General features: G+C 46.2%; 1 protein-coding gene and 2 long non-coding RNA genes across 3 annotated transcripts in view; all 3 read right to left on the bottom strand.

The window, feature by feature from the left end:
* The window catches only part of LOC146642803 (NACHT, LRR and PYD domains-containing protein 3-like), a 325,246-nt gene that overhangs the window by 276,552 nt on the left and 29,653 nt on the right, over positions 1 to 19,041 (bottom strand). The gene's annotated exons all lie outside the window — the stretch shown is intronic.
* Positions 6,306 to 7,118, bottom strand: LOC146642806 (uncharacterized). The gene is made up of 3 exons (XR_014909522.1): positions 6,998 to 7,118; positions 6,719 to 6,924; positions 6,306 to 6,639 (listed from the first exon to the last, which is right to left on the bottom strand). It is a non-coding gene; the product is annotated as an uncharacterized LOC146642806 (long non-coding RNA).
* Positions 11,664 to 12,315, bottom strand: LOC146642805 (uncharacterized). The gene is made up of 3 exons (XR_014909524.1): positions 12,149 to 12,315; positions 11,870 to 12,075; positions 11,664 to 11,790 (listed from the first exon to the last, which is right to left on the bottom strand). It is a non-coding gene; the product is annotated as an uncharacterized LOC146642805 (long non-coding RNA).

The following is a 19,041-nucleotide window of genomic DNA, read 5'->3' as shown; positions in this document are numbered from 1 at the left end:
ATAATAGATATTAAATGTTACTGAGCAGTAAATGGGCCCAGAGGGCCGAGACCTGAGGGCACCCCACCCGCAGCACAGGCCCAACAGAGCCAGGGGGCCGGGCCCCACCGAGCAGCCGCCCAGAGTGAGCCACTAAACACAGAGAACCACTAATGCACTGTGGGTGGGGGCACCAGCTACTGGCAGGAAGTGTGGTGGGGGGAAATAATACGTGACTATTTTTATGTGGAGTGGAATTAAACTGCCATAGAATATGCTTGTGGTGGATTTGACTCAACACAAGCGTATTGTCAAAGTGTTCTTTGGCATGCATCGAGACAGTTTCTCAGATACTGAAGTGACTTGAGCAGAGCCAGTTGAAGCCTACTGTGCTTGAGTGGGCAGCTCAAGTTTCCACGTGGAAGGTTTAGTGAGACAAAGACAGGAAGTTAAAGCTGCTGACTAATAATCTGCAGGTTCCTGATTTGAGTCTCTGTTAAGAGGATGGTGTCTCTGAGATAATTGCTTTTGTGCATCGATAAATAAACAGGGAAATAAATGAATAGAAAAAAGCATCCGAGCGGATGTGCACCGATGGTGTGCCCACTGGTCTTAAAGTGCCTTTGCGCCCCTTACCATTTATGGAGGTCCCATTTGGGCACATTGGCATGGACCTATAGTGTACATGGATGTTGCTTTGTATTAGTTCTGGTATATTATACAACACAATAACATGATGCAGTGCTGCTGTGCACCATTTCTGCAAAGAGTGTGGTGCAAGCAAGGAAGATAAGATAACTCTTGCACAGTCATACCTAGTACAATAATACAACAAAATTGGAAACTGTCCCACCATAACACAATCATTTAGATACAATATTGGACTTTGTTTACATGTAACTGCACAAATAGAATTTAGAAATGTAATTATTGACAAGAGTGAACAACCACTTATAATGTAATCTACAGCTGTGACCAAACAGCTAGATAGAGAATCAGAAGTGTTGTGTTTTCTACAAAGTTTGCTGTTTCAGTGAGAGTCATATGTCATATCATTTCAAACAGTGGCGATCCAGAAATGTTGTACAAACGAGTAAGACTAACTATAGACTTTAGCCAAAGTTGTTAAGTTAGCTAAAGAGTTGGGATTGTGTGTAAGGCATAAATAAACCTAAAATGCAATGTTTTGGACGTTCTTTGGCACATTTCCCTACTGTAGGGGTCTCTGCAAGCATACGGGGCTCTGAGAGGGAACAAGATGACAACGAGGAATTCTACTGGAAACAGTCGATCATGTCTGTCAAAGCTGAATTCAGGGCAAACTAGGCTAAATTAGTGTTTTTAGCTAACAGCTACAGTAAGCATAAAAGTGACTGTTGGGCTATTATTTGTTAACAGGGGCGATTTTAGCCCATTTTTGGGGTGCTTTGGTTCATTTTTGGGGTGCTTTGGTTCATTTTTGGGGTGCTTTGGTTCATTTTTGGGGTGCTTCAGCACTTACTTACTTTTTTTTGACAATATTTCCTGTTTGTGTGACACACTACTAAAAATATAAAAGGCAGAACTTGGTTGAGAGGTAACATTTTAACAACAAAAGTATCCATAATATTTTTTAATATTTTGTAATAATTTATTTGTAATAATTTATTCTGTTTCAGGAGTGTTTTTATGTATCTGTATTATATTATACAAACACATTAAAAGTGAATCTCTGTCCAAAATATGCACTCAGTTTACTTCTTACTCACTATGAGCATCATTCATTATTCTCCTCCAGTAATTAAGGTTAGGATATGTATTTTTTTTATTCCAATCCATTCTTCTTTGGCAGCATTTAAATAACCTTGATCAGAATTGATGGTTTTGTTACAGACTTTTCAAAAAAGTGTTTTGCTTTTCTTTCACAAATGTGGGATTAAATTGTTAAAAAGTACAAAACAGTGATGTCATGTTTTGTGACGAGGATCCAGGCACAGAGAGACTTGATGGATTTAATAATCTTTTGATTTAATAAAGAAATTTGCAGACTTGCACAGAGATGGTAAAATTATGATGACTGATAAAGGAGGCGAAGACAACAGACGATGAGGACAGGGAGGATGCAGGGACCGACAGAGACGGGGAAGAAGTCTCATTGTGACGAGTAAAGTGTATCTTGGCTGGCTGGGCAGCTCTCTGGGTGCTCAGCCCCCCGAAGCTCTGATCCTAGAATCCTCCCTGAATTGTGTTAATACAGTATGTCAAAATGAAAGCATAACTGTACAGGGTGGGCCAGTTATATGGATACACCGTAATAACATAGGAATGGTTGGTGATGTTAAAGTCCTGTTTGTGGCACATTAGTATATGTGAGGGGGCAAACTCCTCAAGTTCGGTGGTGACCATGATGACCATTTAGAAGTCGGCCATCTGATACCAAATGATACCAAACAAGGCAAAGTAAATAATTTTTAAAGGTAAATGTAGAGGAAACATCAAAAGTTGTCACGGCTGGGGCAGCAGTCGTGTGGTGGAGTGAATGAGGACCAAGATGCAGACGGCGGTGGAGATGCGAGTGGAGATTTATTTACAGTGAAAATAACAAAGGTGAGGGAAGAAGCGAACATCAACCTAAACTGGGAAGAACTAACAGACAAAGCAGAAAACATGAGGGCAGCAGGGAAACACAGAGATGACACGAAGAAGGAAGAGAGACGTGGAGAAACACCGATGGACACGGAGACTTTTCACCTGTTCCTTTTGTTTGAAGTGGCCGAACTTGGCCACAGTAGGACGTGGTCTCCCGGTCGCAGCCCGCATGGGGCCGATGCGATGCACTCTATCAAAGGCGATGTTCTTCACCGTGTCCTCCAGCAGCTTCAGGTGGGTTTTGATGAAGTTTTTGCACTCTGAGCCTTCTTCATCACAAGATCCTGGAAGCACTGATCAATGTAATCTTGGAGAGCCTCTAAACTCTCCCCGTTGTTCTCCAGGGTGTTGGAGATGATTTAGACAAATGTTGTTAGTTAGAAGACTATTGATAAGTGTATTTGGTAATACTGAAGCTTAAAGGAATTTGTTCAATTCTAAACTACCGTTCACTTTAATTTTCCGCCAAAATCTCCGGCGTCTGACGTCAGTTACAACATGAGTCGCTTACCTCTGACACTCTGAAGTCACATTGAGTTTTCCTCACTGACTGTTTTAGACAGTATTGTGGGAGCAACACAAAAAGCAGCTTCAGCTGGAAACACACAGTTTAGTGGCTTTGCTGCTCGCTTTAAGTCACAATAAACAGGAAACTCATTGTGTCTCATGTCAGAATCACTCATATACAGGACAGGAAGAGGCGGAGCTTATTTCCTGCAGGGAGAGGTTAGCAGTCTGTGTCTTTCTCATTTCTGACTCCTAAAGAGCTGAAAAACACAGGCTGTTATTGGTTTGATTTGATTTGATTGATTTTTATTGATTAGCATTCAAATATCTCAGTGAAGACAGAACAAAGATCTACCACAAAGAAAGCATGAGACAAGGCTAATCAAAAGGTATTGGCTGAAGCATTTGCTTATTACGCCAACCCTTTTAACAAAAGATCTTTTTGCATGCAGCTCCTGTACACAGGGCTCGAAGCAAATAATAAAACAAAGCAAAAACAAAACAAACAAACAAACAAAAACAACTTTCCACCTTAGATAAGTAACGACATCAATATATATATTTTTCTAATACTCTATTTTTAAACATATTTTTAAACAAGGAAAATGAATTACACCTTTTTAAATCACTGTCAGAACTATTCCACAGGTTAACTCCTCTAACAGAAACACATCTCTGCTTTATGTTTGTCCTTATTAGAAATCTGTTCCCCTTAAGTCATATTGACTCTCTCTGACTTTGAACAGCTTCTGAGTACTGGGGCAAAGCAAGTTATTTTGTGCTTTATACATTATCTGTGCCATTTTATATTCAACTAAATCATAAAATTGCAGGGTATTCAGATTAACAAACAAAATGTTAGTTGGTTCTATATAGTTTAATTGGTTTATAATTCTTATAGCTCTTTTTTGTAACTTGAAAATATGAAGAGTGTTTGTTTTATATGCATTACCCCATATCTCCAGACAGTAAGTCATATATGGAAGCAACAGAGTACAATAAAGTGTGTGTGTATAATGATTTTTTTGTTCAGGACATGCTTTGTTTTATAGAGAATAGCAATGGTTTTTGACATTTTTGTTTTCACGTGGTTTATATGAGACTTCCAACTCAGCTTATCATCAATCATCACTCCAAGAAATTTATTTTCGTTCACTCTTTCAATTTCAATTCCATTAACCCTGATTTTAGATACATTTTTCATTTGTCTAGTGCCAAAAATAATCAATTTTGTTTTCTTTATATTTAACGATAACTTATTTACATCAAACCAGTTTTTTAATATATTTAACTCCTTTTCCGCTGTAGTCAGAAGCTGTTCTAGGTTTTTACCTGAGCAGTACAGAGTGGTATCATCAGCAAACAATACACATTTTAACAGTTTGGAAACACTACATATGTCATTTATATATAATATAAATAATTTAGGGCCCAGCACAGAGCCCTGAGGAACACCACAAGTTACCTTCAACTGCTTAGATTTTACATTATTGAATTCGACATATTGATATCTTTCATCCAGGTAACTTTTCATCCACTTGTATGCTATCCCTCTTATGCCATATCTCTCTAGTTTATTCATTAATATAGAATGATCAATTGTATCAAACGCCTTTTTTAAGTCTATAAAAACACCAACAATATATTCCTTATTATCTATAGCATTAGATATCCCTTCAACAAGTTCCATCACTGCCATCGAAGTGGACCTTTTCACTCTAAAGCCATATTAGTTATCACTTAGGAGATTATGCTTCTCAATATATTTATCAAGTCTATTAACAAATAACTTTTCTAAAATTTTTGAGAACTGTGGGAGTAGTGATATTGGCCTGTAATTGGTAAACTGACATCTCTCTCCGTTTTTATGGATTGGAATAACTTTTGCTATTTTCATTTGTGAGGGAAACACACCAGTTTGAAAGGACAGATTACAAATGTATGCGAAAGGTTGCACTATATATTCTATAATACTTTTAACTAATATCATGTCAATACCAAAACAGTCAGTGGACTTTTTATTTTTAAATGTCTTCACAATGTTAATTATTTCATTGGGGAATAAATCACGCCTGAGCTCTACCCACTTCGAGTCCAGAGAGTTTTATTCACACAGCGCTGGAAAGAGAAGCTGACCAGGGGTTACATTGGTGCCGTGAGCCGTCAATCGAGTGTTTGGACGGTGGACTCCTCTCAGCAACGTGGGCCAGTTTCAGCGCTGCACGTTTGATTCATTGTTGTTCTTTCTGACACATTTAAAAAAAAAAAAAAAAAAAAGGAGCATATATAGCATTTTTGTTCTATTCTAGTTGTTGTGATGGACATCACAGAGGAGGGATCGAGTACTCCTAATGTTGTTGGTAGGGGTAGGGGGTTGTTATGTTCCCCTTTGCGTTTGCGTTATGACACTCCTGTTAGTGGGCGTGGTTTTGTTAGGGGGGATAGTCAGGGGATCCCAGGGCCCCAGTCCAGTGAAGGGGTTGTTGTCCCCCCCCCTAGCCCTGTGTCACACACGTCTCAGAACAACAGTTCACCTTCTCCTAACCCAGATACTATTGCCACGGAGATTGTGAGTCAGATGGGGGATGTGATCCAACTGGTTGGTCAGAGAGTAGCGCAGAGTATCTTAACCCAGCTCAGCCCGTCTGCTAGTACCCCCTTACCTGCACCCACGGCCACACCTTTCCATGCTGTGTCATCTACATCTGCTGTTGATGCTGCGCCGGTGCAGTTTGTGTCCCACAGGAAGCTTAAGGACCCACCATGCTTCAGAGGGGATGGTTCTGATCTCATTTCTGTGAGAGAGTGGGAGGATCTGATGAGAGCCTTTATAAAGCTGGGGAGTCTGAGACCTGAAGAACAGGCTGAGGAGATTCTTGTTCATTTGAGAGGCAAGGCTAAGGATGTGGTCCAGGTTGGCATTAGAAACAGTGTCGTAGATGTCACACGTGATCCTGAGGCTATTTTTGGAATCCTGAGGAGACACTTTGACTCTGCTCAGTGCTCACCTCTTCCACTGGCAGACTTCTACACCACTCTCCCAGAGAAAGGCGAAAGTGCATTCGATTACTGGCTTAGGCTGCACCGTGCTGTTGATCTTGCTGTTGAGCGCCTGAAGGAACGAGGACAAGCATTGGGTAGCCCCAGCACTGAGGTCACCCGAATGTTCATCAAAAACTGTCCCTCCCCTGAGCTTGCCATGATCTTTAGATCAAAGACAATTGATAAATGGACAGCCAATGAGGTCCAGGAAATCCTGTGTGAGTCCCACTCTGGAGGAACGTTGATGTCACGGCGACGGATGGCCGGTACTGAATAGGACTCAGGTGCAGAAACCCAGAGCGGAGACAGTAGATGATTTAACAGTTTATTACGGTTAAGTGCAAGGGGGAAAAAAAGGGAAACGTGGCAAAGACAGAAAATGACGAGACGTGGAGCCTTGGTGTGGCGTGCCCAGGGGAACGTGGCTAGGGCGAGGGAACGAGGCCTGAGAAGTGGAACGGAGCTGAGTGGGGAACAGTCACACTGAGGGGAGAGGATATAGGAGTTAGGCAGGTAGTGAAGGCAGCTCAGAAGTGGCCAGTATAAGAGCAGCAATTCTTACTTGCAGTTAGGGACCTGGAGTGTTTGAGAGGGGGATGATGAAGATCCAGGGGAGGCTGAGTGGCGTGGAAAGGCTGACCTGAGATCCGGGGCTCCAGATGGAGTGTGATGGCAGGAGGGCAGGCAGGTGAGGCACAGAGGGATTTCCAAAATGATCACTAGGTATCCCGAGTCCGGAGGTGGAGTGAGCCAGGGTGGGTACAGCAACTGTAGTACAAAAGAGTCTTTGTTAGTAAGATAAATCACAGCGAGAATTTGAAACACAAGACCTGTTACCAACATGGGTTGATGACGAACTGGCAGTGAGTGAACATCGATGTGTGGTTTAAATCCCTCTGGCTTGATAGCCTGCAATAGGCTCCAGGTGTGCAGGAGCTGGAGTTGGCCCTGCCCAGGGGCGGATCCCAGGTCAGTTCAGGAGCCTAATGGAAACTCCAGCCACCCACCGTAGACCATGACAGTACCCCCCCCTCAAGGGACGCCACCCGGCGGCCGACCGGTCCCCAGCCCGCGACGTGACCTGAAAAAATCAGAGACAAGAGCAGGATCAAGGATAAACGAGCGAGGAACCCAGGCACGTTCCTCAGGCCCATACCCCTCCCAGTCCACCAAAAACTGGCGACCCCGACCACGGCGACGGACGTCAACGATCCGCTGAACCGTATAGGCCGGATGACCATCGATGAGCCGGGCGGGCGGAGGGGGGTCGGAAGGCGGGCACAGCACACTGGACAGCACAGGCCTGACTTGGGAAACATGAAAAACCGGGTGAATCCGCAGACTGGGAGGAAGCTCGAGCTTCACAGCAGAGGGCGAGATGACCGAGTGGATGACATACGGCCCAATAAACCGAGGAGCCAGCTTGCGGGAGGAAACTTTAAGGGGAACATCCTTAGCCGACAGCCACACCTTCTGTCCTGGAGCGTACCGAGGAGCTGGCGACCGTAGACGATCTGCATAGCGGCAGTGGCGGGCAGCAGCTTTCTTCAGTGCCTCCTGGGTCCGAGTCCAGACGCGGCGGCAGCGCTGGAGATGGTGCTGGACGGAAGGCACAGCCAAATCAGCCTCGTCCTCAGGGAAGAGGGGAGGCTGATAGCCCAGGGACGCTTCAAATGGAGAGAGACCAGTGGATGCGGAAACATGAGAATTGTGCGCATACTCCACCCATGGGAGATGTGCTGACCAGGTAGCCGGGTTATGGGAAACCATGCAGCGGAGCATGGACTCCAGCTCTTGGTTGAGCCTCTCAGTCTGCCCGTTGGTTTGAGGGTGGTAACCAGAACTGAGGTTGGCTCGAGCACCCAGGGCAGAGCAGAAAGATTTCCAAACCTGGGATATAAACTGAGGTCCCCTGTCAGAAGTGACCTCGGCAGGAATCCCGTGGAGTTTGAAGACGTGGTCAACCATCAGTCTTGCAGTTTCCGTGGCAGTGGGTAGTTTCTCCAGGGCAACGAAGTGAGCTGCTTTTGAAAACCTGTCGATCACAGAGAGTATCACTGTTTTACCTGCTGACCTAGGCAGTCCAGTGACAAAGTCCAGGGAAATGTGGGACCAAGGACGAGAAGGTACGGCTAGAGGTTGTAGAAGACCGGATGGTCGCTGATTTCGGGTCTTGTTCCTGGCGCACACGTCACAGGCAGAGACGTAGTCCCGCACATCATGTTCCAGAGTTGCCCACCAGAAGTGACGACGTAGTAGTGCGATGGTGCGGCCGATTCCAGGATGGCAGGAAAACCGGGAGGTATGAGCCCACTTAATTACAGCCGAACGGGTTGCTGTGGGAATGAAGCGGCGGCCCGGAGGACCTGTGCCAGGGTCTGGTTCATCCAGTAAAGCACGCTGGATGGATTCCTCTATGTCCCAGGATAAAAACGCTACGCGGCAGGAGGCAGGAAGCACAGGAGCTGGTTCGGTGGGTTCAGCGTCTGGGTCGTAAAGACGAGACAGGGCATCAGCCTTGGCGTTCTTGGAACCTGGACGGAAAGAGATGGCAAACTTGAAGCGATCAAAGAACAGAGACCAACGGGCCTGGCGGGCGTTTAGACGCTTAGCTGTTTTGAGGTAAGTAAGGTTTTTATGATCTGTGAAGATGGTGAATGGGTGTTCAGCTCCTTCCAATAGGTGACGCCACTCTTCCAGGGCTAACTTAATAGCCAGCAACTCTCTGTCTCCTACATCATAGTTGCGTTCAGCTGACGAGAGTCGACGTGAAAAAAAGGCACATGGGTGTAACTTGGCCTTGGAACCTGAATGCTGTGAAAGGACTGCTCCGACGCCGACGTCGGACGCGTCTACCTCTAGAACAAATGGCTTGGAGTGATCTGGGTGACACAATACTGGAGCTGAAGTAAATAGGCGCTTGAGCCTACTGAATGCTACCTCAGCTTCAGGTGTCCAGATGAACTGTCTTTTGGTGGATGTGAGTGTAGTGAGAGGAGTGGCTACCTGGCTGTAGTTGCGAATAAACCTCCGGTAGAAATTGGCAAAGCCGAGGAAACGTTGTAGGTGCTTGCGTGACGTGGGCGTGGGCCACTCCAGGATCGTGCGGATCTTGGCTGGATCAGTCTTCACCTGCCCTCCTGCGAGTATATAGCCAAGAAAAGTGACAGATTGTGCATGAAACTCACATTTCTCGGCTTTGACGTAAAGTCGGTTTTCCAGGAGGCGTTGGAGGACTGCTCGGACGTGGACATGGTGTTCCTGGGGGGTCTTGGAGAAAATGAGTATGTCATCAAGATAAACAAAGACAAACTGGTTCAGGAAATCACGGAGCACGTCGTTGACCAGGTTCTGAAAGACAGCGGGGGCATTGGTTAACCCAAACGGCATGACCAAATACTCAAAATGACCTAGGGGCGTATTAAAAGCCGTTTTCCATTCGTCCCCCTCCCTGATGCGGACAAGGTGGTAGGCATTGCGGAGATCCAGTTTGGTGAATACGGTGACTTCATGGAGGGGTTCGAAGGCTGAGCTGATAAGGGGTAAAGGATATTTGTTTTTAATGGTGATGTCGTTTAACCCTCTGTAGTCTATGCATGGACGGAGTGATTTATCCTTCTTTTCCACAAAAAAGAAGCCGGCGGCCACTGGAGAGGAGGATGGGCGGATGATACCTGCAGCTAATGACTCGTGGATGTACTTTTCCATGGACTCTCTTTCTGGTCTGGAGATGTTGAATAGCCGGCTAGAGGGAAGCGGAGCACCAGGTAGAAGGTCGATAGCGCAGTCATAAGGCCTGTGGGGTGGTAAGGACGACGCTTTGTCTTTACTGAAAACTTCCTGGAGGTCATGGTACTCAGGTGGGACGAGTGTGAGGTCAACCGGATCAACGCCCGAGGTGTTAGTGTCAGGGGCACCCGGCGGTAGGGCAGACTTGAGGCAGTGGGCTAGACAAAAAGGGCTCCAACTAGCGATTTTACTTCCAGACCAGTCTATATGAGGGTTGTGTTTCTGTAGCCAGGGGTAGCCTAGGATGAGTGGTGAATCAGGAGAAGAGAAGGTGAATAAGGTAATGGCTTCATGGTGGTTTCCAGAGGTGACGAGGGTTACGGGGCCAGCCTGATGGGTTATCTGAGAGAATATTTGCTCGTTTAATGCGGTAACAGGGATGGGAGGATCGAGAGTCTTGAGTGGCAAATGAAGGCGTCTAGCGAGAGCTAAATCTATTAAATTTTGCTCTGCTCCGGAATCAACGAGAGCATGGAGGGGGTGAGAAACCTTATTTAGACACAGGGTGACTGGTAGAATTAACCGGGGTTTGGAACTGAAAGAGGATCCGTCCACCTGTATCCCCGAAATTACCGGCGGGCGGAGCCTTTTGGCCGAACCGAACACTGCGCTAACCTATGCTCCACTGAGCCACAGTAAAAACACGCGCCCGACCGAAGCCGTCGTTCTCGCTCCTCTGGTGTGAGACGAGAGCGGCCGATTAGCATAGGCTCCGGAGCGGCGTCCGTTTCCACGGAAACGGGAGCGGATGTTGACACCGGACGTGACGGTGGAGGAAGTGAAAACGTACGAGGCGCAGGTTTACGATGTTTCTGGTTCTTTTCTGCCTCCCTTTCTCTCAGGCGATTATCTATCCGAAGGGAAAGGGAGACCAAGTCTTCAAAGGATTCGGGCTCATCGCGGGAAGCGAGCTGGTCTTTGAGCTCGTCGTTTAAGGCGCGACGGAACACTCCCCGAAGGGCATGATCGGGCCAATTGGCCTCGGCGGCTGCGGTACGGAAGTCGATAATGAACTCAGCGACACTCCGGCTCCCCTGTTGCAACCCGAGCAACCTTTCATCAGAACTACCCTCCGATACTGGGTGAGTAAAGGTCTTTTTAAACTCGCACAGAAAATCATCAAACGAGCAGGTTGGGAGCGGGTGAGCCGACAGGTACGCCTCGGCCCATAACAGCGCCTTGCCCTGTAGCTTAGCCACCAGATATGCTACCCGAGCTGATTCGCTAGTAAATGAACGGGGTGAATGCGTGAACGCGAGAGAACATTTCAGTAGAAAGGCCGTACAGCGGCCCCGCTCCCCAGAGTACGGCTCGGGTTCTGGGAATGCAGCATCGCGAAACACGGAGCCCGAAGGGGTCGGAGCTGGGGAAGACTGGGGAGGTTCTGCCACGGGCGCAGGGGACGCGGAGGATGGGCCTGGAGGAGGGGAAAGAGCCGACTGAATCTCCTGCAGGGAAGCTAAGATCCTAGCCTGGGTCTCGCCTATGGCTTGACACCGGGTGTCGAGAACCTGCAACGCTTGCTCATGAGCCCCTAAAATGGCTCCCTGCTTGGAGACTGCTGCACGTACTGGGTCTGCTGAGTCCATTTGTTGGCCAGTTCGTACTGTCACGGCGACGGATGGCCGGTACTGAATAGGACTCAGGTGCAGAAACCCAGAGCGGAGACAGTAGATGATTTAACAGTTTATTACGGTTAAGTGCAAGGGGGGAAAAAAGGGAAACGTGGCAAAGACAGAAAATGACGAGACGTGGAGCCTTGGTGTGGCGTGCCCAGGGGAACGTGGCTAGGGCGAGGGAACGAGGCCTGAGAAGTGGAACGGAGCTGAGTGGGGAACAGTCACACTGAGGGGAGAGGATATAGGAGTTAGGCAGGTAGTGAAGGCAGCTCAGAAGTGGCCAGTATAAGAGCAGCAATTCTTACTTGCAGTTAGGGACCTGGAGTGTTTGAGAGGGGGATGATGAAGATCCAGGGGAGGCTGAGTGGCGTGGAAAGGCTGACCTGAGATCCGGGGCTCCAGATGGAGTGTGATGGCAGGAGGGCAGGCAGGTGAGGCACAGAGGGATTTCCAAAATGATCACTAGGTATCCCGAGTCCGGAGGTGGAGTGAGCCAGGGTGGGTACAGCAACTGTAGTACAAAAGAGTCTTTGTTAGTAAGATAAATCACAGCGAGAATTTGAAACACAAGACCTGTTACCAACATGGGTTGATGACGAACTGGCAGTGAGTGAACATCGATGTGTGGTTTAAATCCCTCTGGCTTGATAGCCTGCAATAGGCTCCAGGTGTGCAGGAGCTGGAGTTGGCCCTGCCCAGGGGCGGATCCCAGGTCAGTTCAGGAGCCTAATGGAAACTCCAGCCACCCACCGTAGACCATGACAGTTGAACTCAAGCAGCACGACAGCCGAGAGAGTTGCAGTGAATGCGCAGCAGATATCAACAGCGTTGCCTGTCCAGCCAACAGAGAAGCACATTCAGCCACAGTCGACAGATTCAGCTGCTTTGGAGCGGCTCATAGGCATGCTTGAGAAGGTTCTGCTGCAAAGATCCTTTCAGCCTGGTTTGACCACGCGGCCTAACTCCAGACGTTCCAGGATTGAGGGCCTACATGATAAGCCCTGCTCCGTCTGTCATGATATGTCTCACACAGCTTTCATGCACTGCCGAGATCACAAACTCTGTTTTCTGTGCCACTCAAATGACCACACCAGGCGTGCCTGTCCTGGATCCTCGTCGTCTTCTGCCCCTCGACGGTCGGAAAACTAGTTGATCCACATTTGAGGGAGGAAAGTGTGGATCATCTGAGTGACTCTCCCACTTGCGACAGCGATGACCTGGGATCCATGTATGAATCTCTGTGCTCCACTTCGCCACCTGGTACGACAGTTGTCTTCCAAATGACGCAAAGAATTAAGAAATCTGACAATTTGTTTTATACGACTGTGGGGACTGTGGGCGGAGTTTCACTGAGAGCCATGATCGACAGTGGCTCTATGTCGTGCTCTATTAGTGAGGCTACTGCTACGCGGCTTTTACAGTCCTGCCCTGATCTGAAGCTCGAACCAGCTAATGACATTGTTGTTGTTGGTGCTGGGGGTCACCAGTTCCAACCTAAAGCAGTTTGTGATTTGGAAGTGACTCTTTATGGTTTCAAGCTGCTCATCCCCATGCTGGTTATTCCAGGCCAAAGTGACGACATGATTATTGGCAGTAACGCTATTAAGTCGTTGATTCATGTAATGAAGAATACGGATGAGTATTGGAGGCTTGTATCTATCTCAGGTGATGTCACCAATGATGACTGTAGACAGTTTTTATCCATGCTTTCCAATGTTGAGCGTTGGCGAGGAGGGGCGGTGCCTGATAAGATTGGCACAGTGAAGTTGAGACAGCGTGTTACGCTGGAACCCTTTCAGGAACACCTTGTGTGGGGTAAATTACCTCCCTCTTCACCTCTATCAGCAGGCTGCACTGTTATTGTTGAGCCTACACAGTCTAATACTGAAGCTTAAAGGAATTTGTTGAAAGGAAGAGGCGGAGCTTATTTCCTGCAGGGAGAGGTTAGCAGTCTGTGTCTTTCTCATTTCTGACTCCTAAAGAGCTGAAAAACACAGGCTGTTATTGGCTGGCTGACACTGGGATTAATGTCCTTGAAGCCAGCAGTCTTTAATGTCCAGGTTCAGAACGGGCAGGTGAAAAACAGTCCTTTATGTCCTCTGATGTTCAATAAACTGTCCTGATTACTGAGGGAGCAGAGAAAGTGTCTCCATCACTCACCACAGCTGGATGCTCTGAAATCCTGGAATCCAGCTGTGGAGAGGAGCGCCGGCGGCGTGGACGCAGTTTAGTAATCAGGGAACGGGAGAGGAGGGAAACACAGCTGGGACCAATTACACACACGAGACAGGAAACAGTAACACAGGACTGTCAAAGTAAAACAGGAAATATAACACAGAGTCCAAAGTAAGGAGACGTGGGACACAGTGAAGACACAGAAACAGAAACCAGAACTATAATCACAAAACAAACTCAGAAACATAAAGAGTGAATCAGCTGATTCAGTGTTTGTGACAAAAACATGGATCCTGGTTAATAACTTTTATTTGTTTGTTTCTGTATTATTTTGTGTATCGTTCTTATGAGCTGTTGTTTTGTCAGTGAAATATTATTTCATTGTTTTAAGCTTTTTGTTGACTTTGAAGTGCTTAAGTTGATATTTTTGAACATTTAATTTGTTCGATTATTGTCGAGTCGATAAAACTGTCAAACGCACAGCTGCTTCCAGCACGGCCGGAGGAGAGGTGGCCGAGCAGACGCACAACACACACAGCTCACAGGTTTGCATTTCTAGATATTGCAGATGTTGCAGAAATTGAGAGTAAAGAACTCAGAGATCCAGCGCTGTCTCCTGCCCCTTATTTATACACCACAACACAACGACAGGCGTAACTCACACAAACGGGTAACATGAGGCTCAGATGCTTTGGACGTGTTCACATATACTGGACACAGAATGATGAAGATGGAGCTGCAGGAAGGAGGAAAAGAGGAAAAACACAGAAAAGATTCACAGATGTGGTGAAAAAGGACACGACACCTTCTGTTTGTTAGTTTGGTTTTTCTTTATTTGGTAAAGATTCAGAAATAAAGAGAAGATCACATGTTTGAATATTATATTAACGTTCTGTAATTACAACAAGTTGTAAAATCTTTCCAGAGTGAGACAGAGACTGTGCAGAGACTGTAGAAGGACAGAGCAGCAGCAGAGCAGTCCAGATACACTGATGATCCTCTGTCAGATCCAGAGGGACACACAGGGCTGATGCTGGACTCTACATTGTGTCTGACAGTGGAGCTGTTCTCAGAGCAGTTCACTCTGCAGCACTGACAGTCATCTGCACTTCATTCCTCTGTCAGTCACTGCTGGATGAAGCTCTCCTCTCCACCTCCCAGTAACATGGCCCAGTCAGAGCGTCTCTACACACAAGCTGCTGCTGCTTCAACCTCTCTGGATCATCAGGACACAGCTGCTCCTCTCTCAGCACACACACCGTCCTGTTTACCATCATCACCTCCACCTGCAGAGAGAAGGAGGAAGGGCAGAGGAGATAAACGAGTGTTTCCAGAGACTCTTCATCAGCTGTCAGTCAGTGATGCAGCACATCCAGTATAAAGAGCAGCAGGGACGTCAGTGCTGGGACTGTACTAGGACTCATTGTTGCTTCACTTTTTCTAATCTTTGGATTTTTATTGAAGTTGCTGAAAATGTTTTTCCCTCCTAGTTTGAGTTTGGACTTTCATTCATTAGAAGAACCTTGGTGTGTCCACTCTGAGCTCTGTAGGAACCCCAACAACAAGCCCAACAATCCAGATGGACGGTTCCAGCTGTTAACTGGAGGAATTCCATCCAAACATCTGCTCTCACTAAATTCTTCCTCACCTACAGACTGTGTTCTTCAGTGCTTTAAACTTGGAAATCAATGCAGTCATTGGTCTGCGTGCTGCTTTGTTCAGAGAGCTGATTGGCTGTTGACAGTGTTTGATCAGAGCGTGTCAGCCGTTACTATGGTGACCATAAAGGTGAGAAACAGGAAGTGTTTGTGTCCAATCCTGAAGCCTGTCACCGTTCTCCTCTCACAGCTTCACTGAGAAGCTGCAGCTTTACAGGAAACACTGGATCTTTGTTTCATACTGACTGTGTTTAGTACAATACTGCTGACAGCACCACCCACTCACTCCATCACTCTACTGACCCCAGAGTCTCCAGTCTGTAGTCTGGACTCTGCTGAAGATCAGACAGCTGCTTCACATCTGGATCCTTCAGGTTGTTTCCCCACAGGTCCAGCACTCTCAGATGGGAGGGGTTGGACTTCAGTGCTGCTGCCAGATAATCACAGCTGATCTTTGACAAACCACAGTCCCTCAATCTGTATAAAGAATGAAAGATGTAAGTTTATTAGACAAAGTGCTTGAAATCATTCAGTGTTTCATCATCTGTTCAGAGCTGAAGAAGGTTCAGAATGTAGAAGTTTAGAAAATGGAAACTCCAAACAGCTGAAGCCAACAGGAAGCAGCTTCAAACAGGAAACTGTGCAGAGTTTCAGACTATATGTCCTGATGCAGCCAGTTGGATTTTGGAGATTTGAATCTCTGTTCTGTGACTAAGTCCTTGAATCATTTCTTCCAGTTGGTCCAACAAGACAGACTAAGTATTGGACATGTGTTGTGGCTCCATCAGGGGAGCTTCTAAATGTGATGTGATGGCCCCTCTGGGTCTGTCAGGTCACAGCACTGAAGAGAGCTCAAACTGGGCACACAGCTGTTCCAGTCTGGACCAAAGACTCTATACTGGGACTGAGGGACTGCTTTGACTGCACCCACTGGGACTTTTGAAAGGCTCATGTTCTCACTTAGATCATCGATTTCTACTGACATTTCTTTCTGGGAAAAATGGGGATTACTTTGGAAACAGGAAGTATTTTCCCCAATAAGCAGCCCTGGATTAGTAAATCACTCCAACATGTTCTCAGGCAGAAGAAGCTGTCTTGTTATGAGGGAGAGAAGAAAAAGATTGAGGCACAGAAACCTGTTGAAAGAGAGATAAAGCAGCTAAAATCAGGTGTAAAAGTAAAGCAGAGGATGAGCTGAATAAAGGACACTCAAGGCTGGCTTGGAAAGGAATGAAGTCCATGGTGGGGATGCAGAACAAGGAGCAAAGATGAATGTGATGCTGAATCAGCAGAAGACTTGGACTCATTTGATTCCAGCTTTGATATCATTGATTTCAATGAAGAGCTTTGTGATTGTAGCAAAGGGCTGGTAGCTCTGAGAGTCCCACTGATGAGCTGTTTGTGTGGAAATCTCTTAGTGGGACCAAAGAGAGAAAAAGCCCTGGTCCTGATGCTGTGGGAGGGAAATGATTGAAGTGTGCTGTGAGGAACTGACTGGGAGATTTTCACACATTTTCCAGTCCTCCTTGGAACAACAGGAAGTTCCCAGCATATGGAAACAAAGGTTAAGTGTCCTATGGCACTCAGTGATGATGGTGCTGTGGCCCCACCACCTCCACCTCTTTGTAAAGGAACTAACTGTAATCTGAAGCTTCAAATGGAACTAAGACTTCCTCCACTAGGTGGCAGTGTCTGATGAGAAAGTGTTAGTGGAGCTGGCCTGGAGTCAGAAACAGGAAGATGCAGGATTTGGGCTGAAATGGGCAAAAGTGGTTAGCACTAGTGCCTTAGAGCAAGAAGGTTGTAGGTTGAAGCTTGTTGGTCAGCTGGGCCTTTCTGTGGAGGTTGGATGTTCTCCCACAGTCCAATGAAATGCTGCTTAGGTTCATTGGTGCTTCTAAATTGGCTGTAGGTGTGGATGTGAGGGAGTGCTTCTCTGTCGCTCTCTGTTGGCCCTGTGATGGACTGCTCACCTGTGCAGGTGGACCACGCCTCTTGCCCTATGACAGCTAGGGCACAGGCTGCAGCCCTGTGAGCATAAGCTGAATAAACAGTTAGCAAAAATGATCCATAGATGGCCTGAAATCCCCCAGTTAGCAGTTTGGTAGATAGCTATGACATGCTAATCCCATCCAGCAGCTGTATTCTACCTGTAAGCTGATCCCTGCTGAGCCAAAGCACTTTTTCATATACAAATTACAACCTTTAATAGAAACCTATTGGTCAGCATCTTATTAGCCTGCTGTTAGCTTCATTCCACAGAAAACTGAGAGAAACTAACAGAGTTGATAAAGAATAAAGAGAAATGTGCTGATTTAAAGCCTTTGAAGTGCTTCAGATGATCTCTGTCCACTTCTGTCCACTCATTCATTCATGTAAGCTTTCTAATGCAGCTTTGATCTTCACAGTCTGCTTGATGAAACTCATTCTAACCCTGAATGTCAGAGTGTTCCTGCTTCTCTTTCCCATCATTCATGCTGGCAGTGGAGGAGATTTGGATGTTGGACTGTGTTTTGGATGATGTGTGTATGTTTGTGTTGGACTGCCGTCTGTAAAGCAAACGCACATTTTGCTTTGGATTTCAGTGTCAGACAGACTTTAAGGTGCAATGAAGAGTTTGAGAGTTTCACAGTGAATTTTCCAGTGGAGGATTTTTCTTCTTCTTTGAAGGTTTGAAATGTGAACATTGTTCTGCTGCAGTCAATGGACTAAACCAGAGAAGAAGAAAACAGACTTTACCATGAAGATCCTCAGTGTGGATCAGTATAATATCAGCCTGATGTCTGCAGTTTAGTGTCAGCACAACTTTCACATCATATTCATCTCAGCACAACTAAAGCATGCTGACTGACCCCAGAGTTTCAAGTTTACATCCTGGACTCTCCAGGAAACCACACAGATGCTTCACTCCTGGATCCTGCAGCTTGTTGTTGAAGCTCAGGACCAGCTGTCTCAGATGGGAGGGGTTGGACTTCAGTGCTGCTGCCAGATAATCACAGCTGATCTCTGACAAACCACAGCCCACCAATCTGTATAAAGAATGAAAGATGTAAGTTTATTAGACAAAGTGCTTGAAATCATTCAGTGTTTCATCATCTGTTCAGAGCTGAAGAAGGTTCAGAATGTAGAAGTTTAGAAAATGGAAGCTCCAAACAGCTGAAGCCAACAGGAAGCAGCTTCAAACAAACACAACAAGAGAAAAAACTCTGAATGTTTCACATTAAAGTCGTACATTTCTCATAAAAACAGGACAAAGACTTGAAAAAGTCGTGTTTTTCCTTCCAGGAACCACATGGCTTCACTTTTAAAGGTGAAGTGTGACAGAAATGGACATATTTGAAGTCCAACACCTTTTTCCAGTCACATTATTAAAGCAGACAAACTACAAGCTCATTTTCATTCCAACAAGTCATCTTCTGACCTGGACTAACAACACTGGTCTCTATGTGCAGCTGGCTGTGAGACCAGTGCTCAGGGAGCGTCTACAAAGTGCAACACTGAAAGAACATCACACACTCATTTGCTTCCAGCACTTTCACACAAACATCTACTGTCATTATTGTCACCAAACTCTGTGGATCCTTTATTGCAAATTCAAATGGGATCAAATGGTCAGACAAAAGAGGGTTATGAGGAAATATGAT

Source organism: Rhamphochromis longiceps, linkage group LG23, assembly GCF_057381845.1.
Source record: "Rhamphochromis longiceps isolate RC_006_pf linkage group LG23, R_longiceps_female_GT1.1, whole genome shotgun sequence".
Classification (NCBI taxonomy): domain Eukaryota; kingdom Metazoa; phylum Chordata; class Actinopteri; order Cichliformes; family Cichlidae; genus Rhamphochromis; species Rhamphochromis longiceps.
Note: the sequence above shows the minus strand (reverse complement) of the source record. Positions and strands in the feature narration are given on the sequence as shown.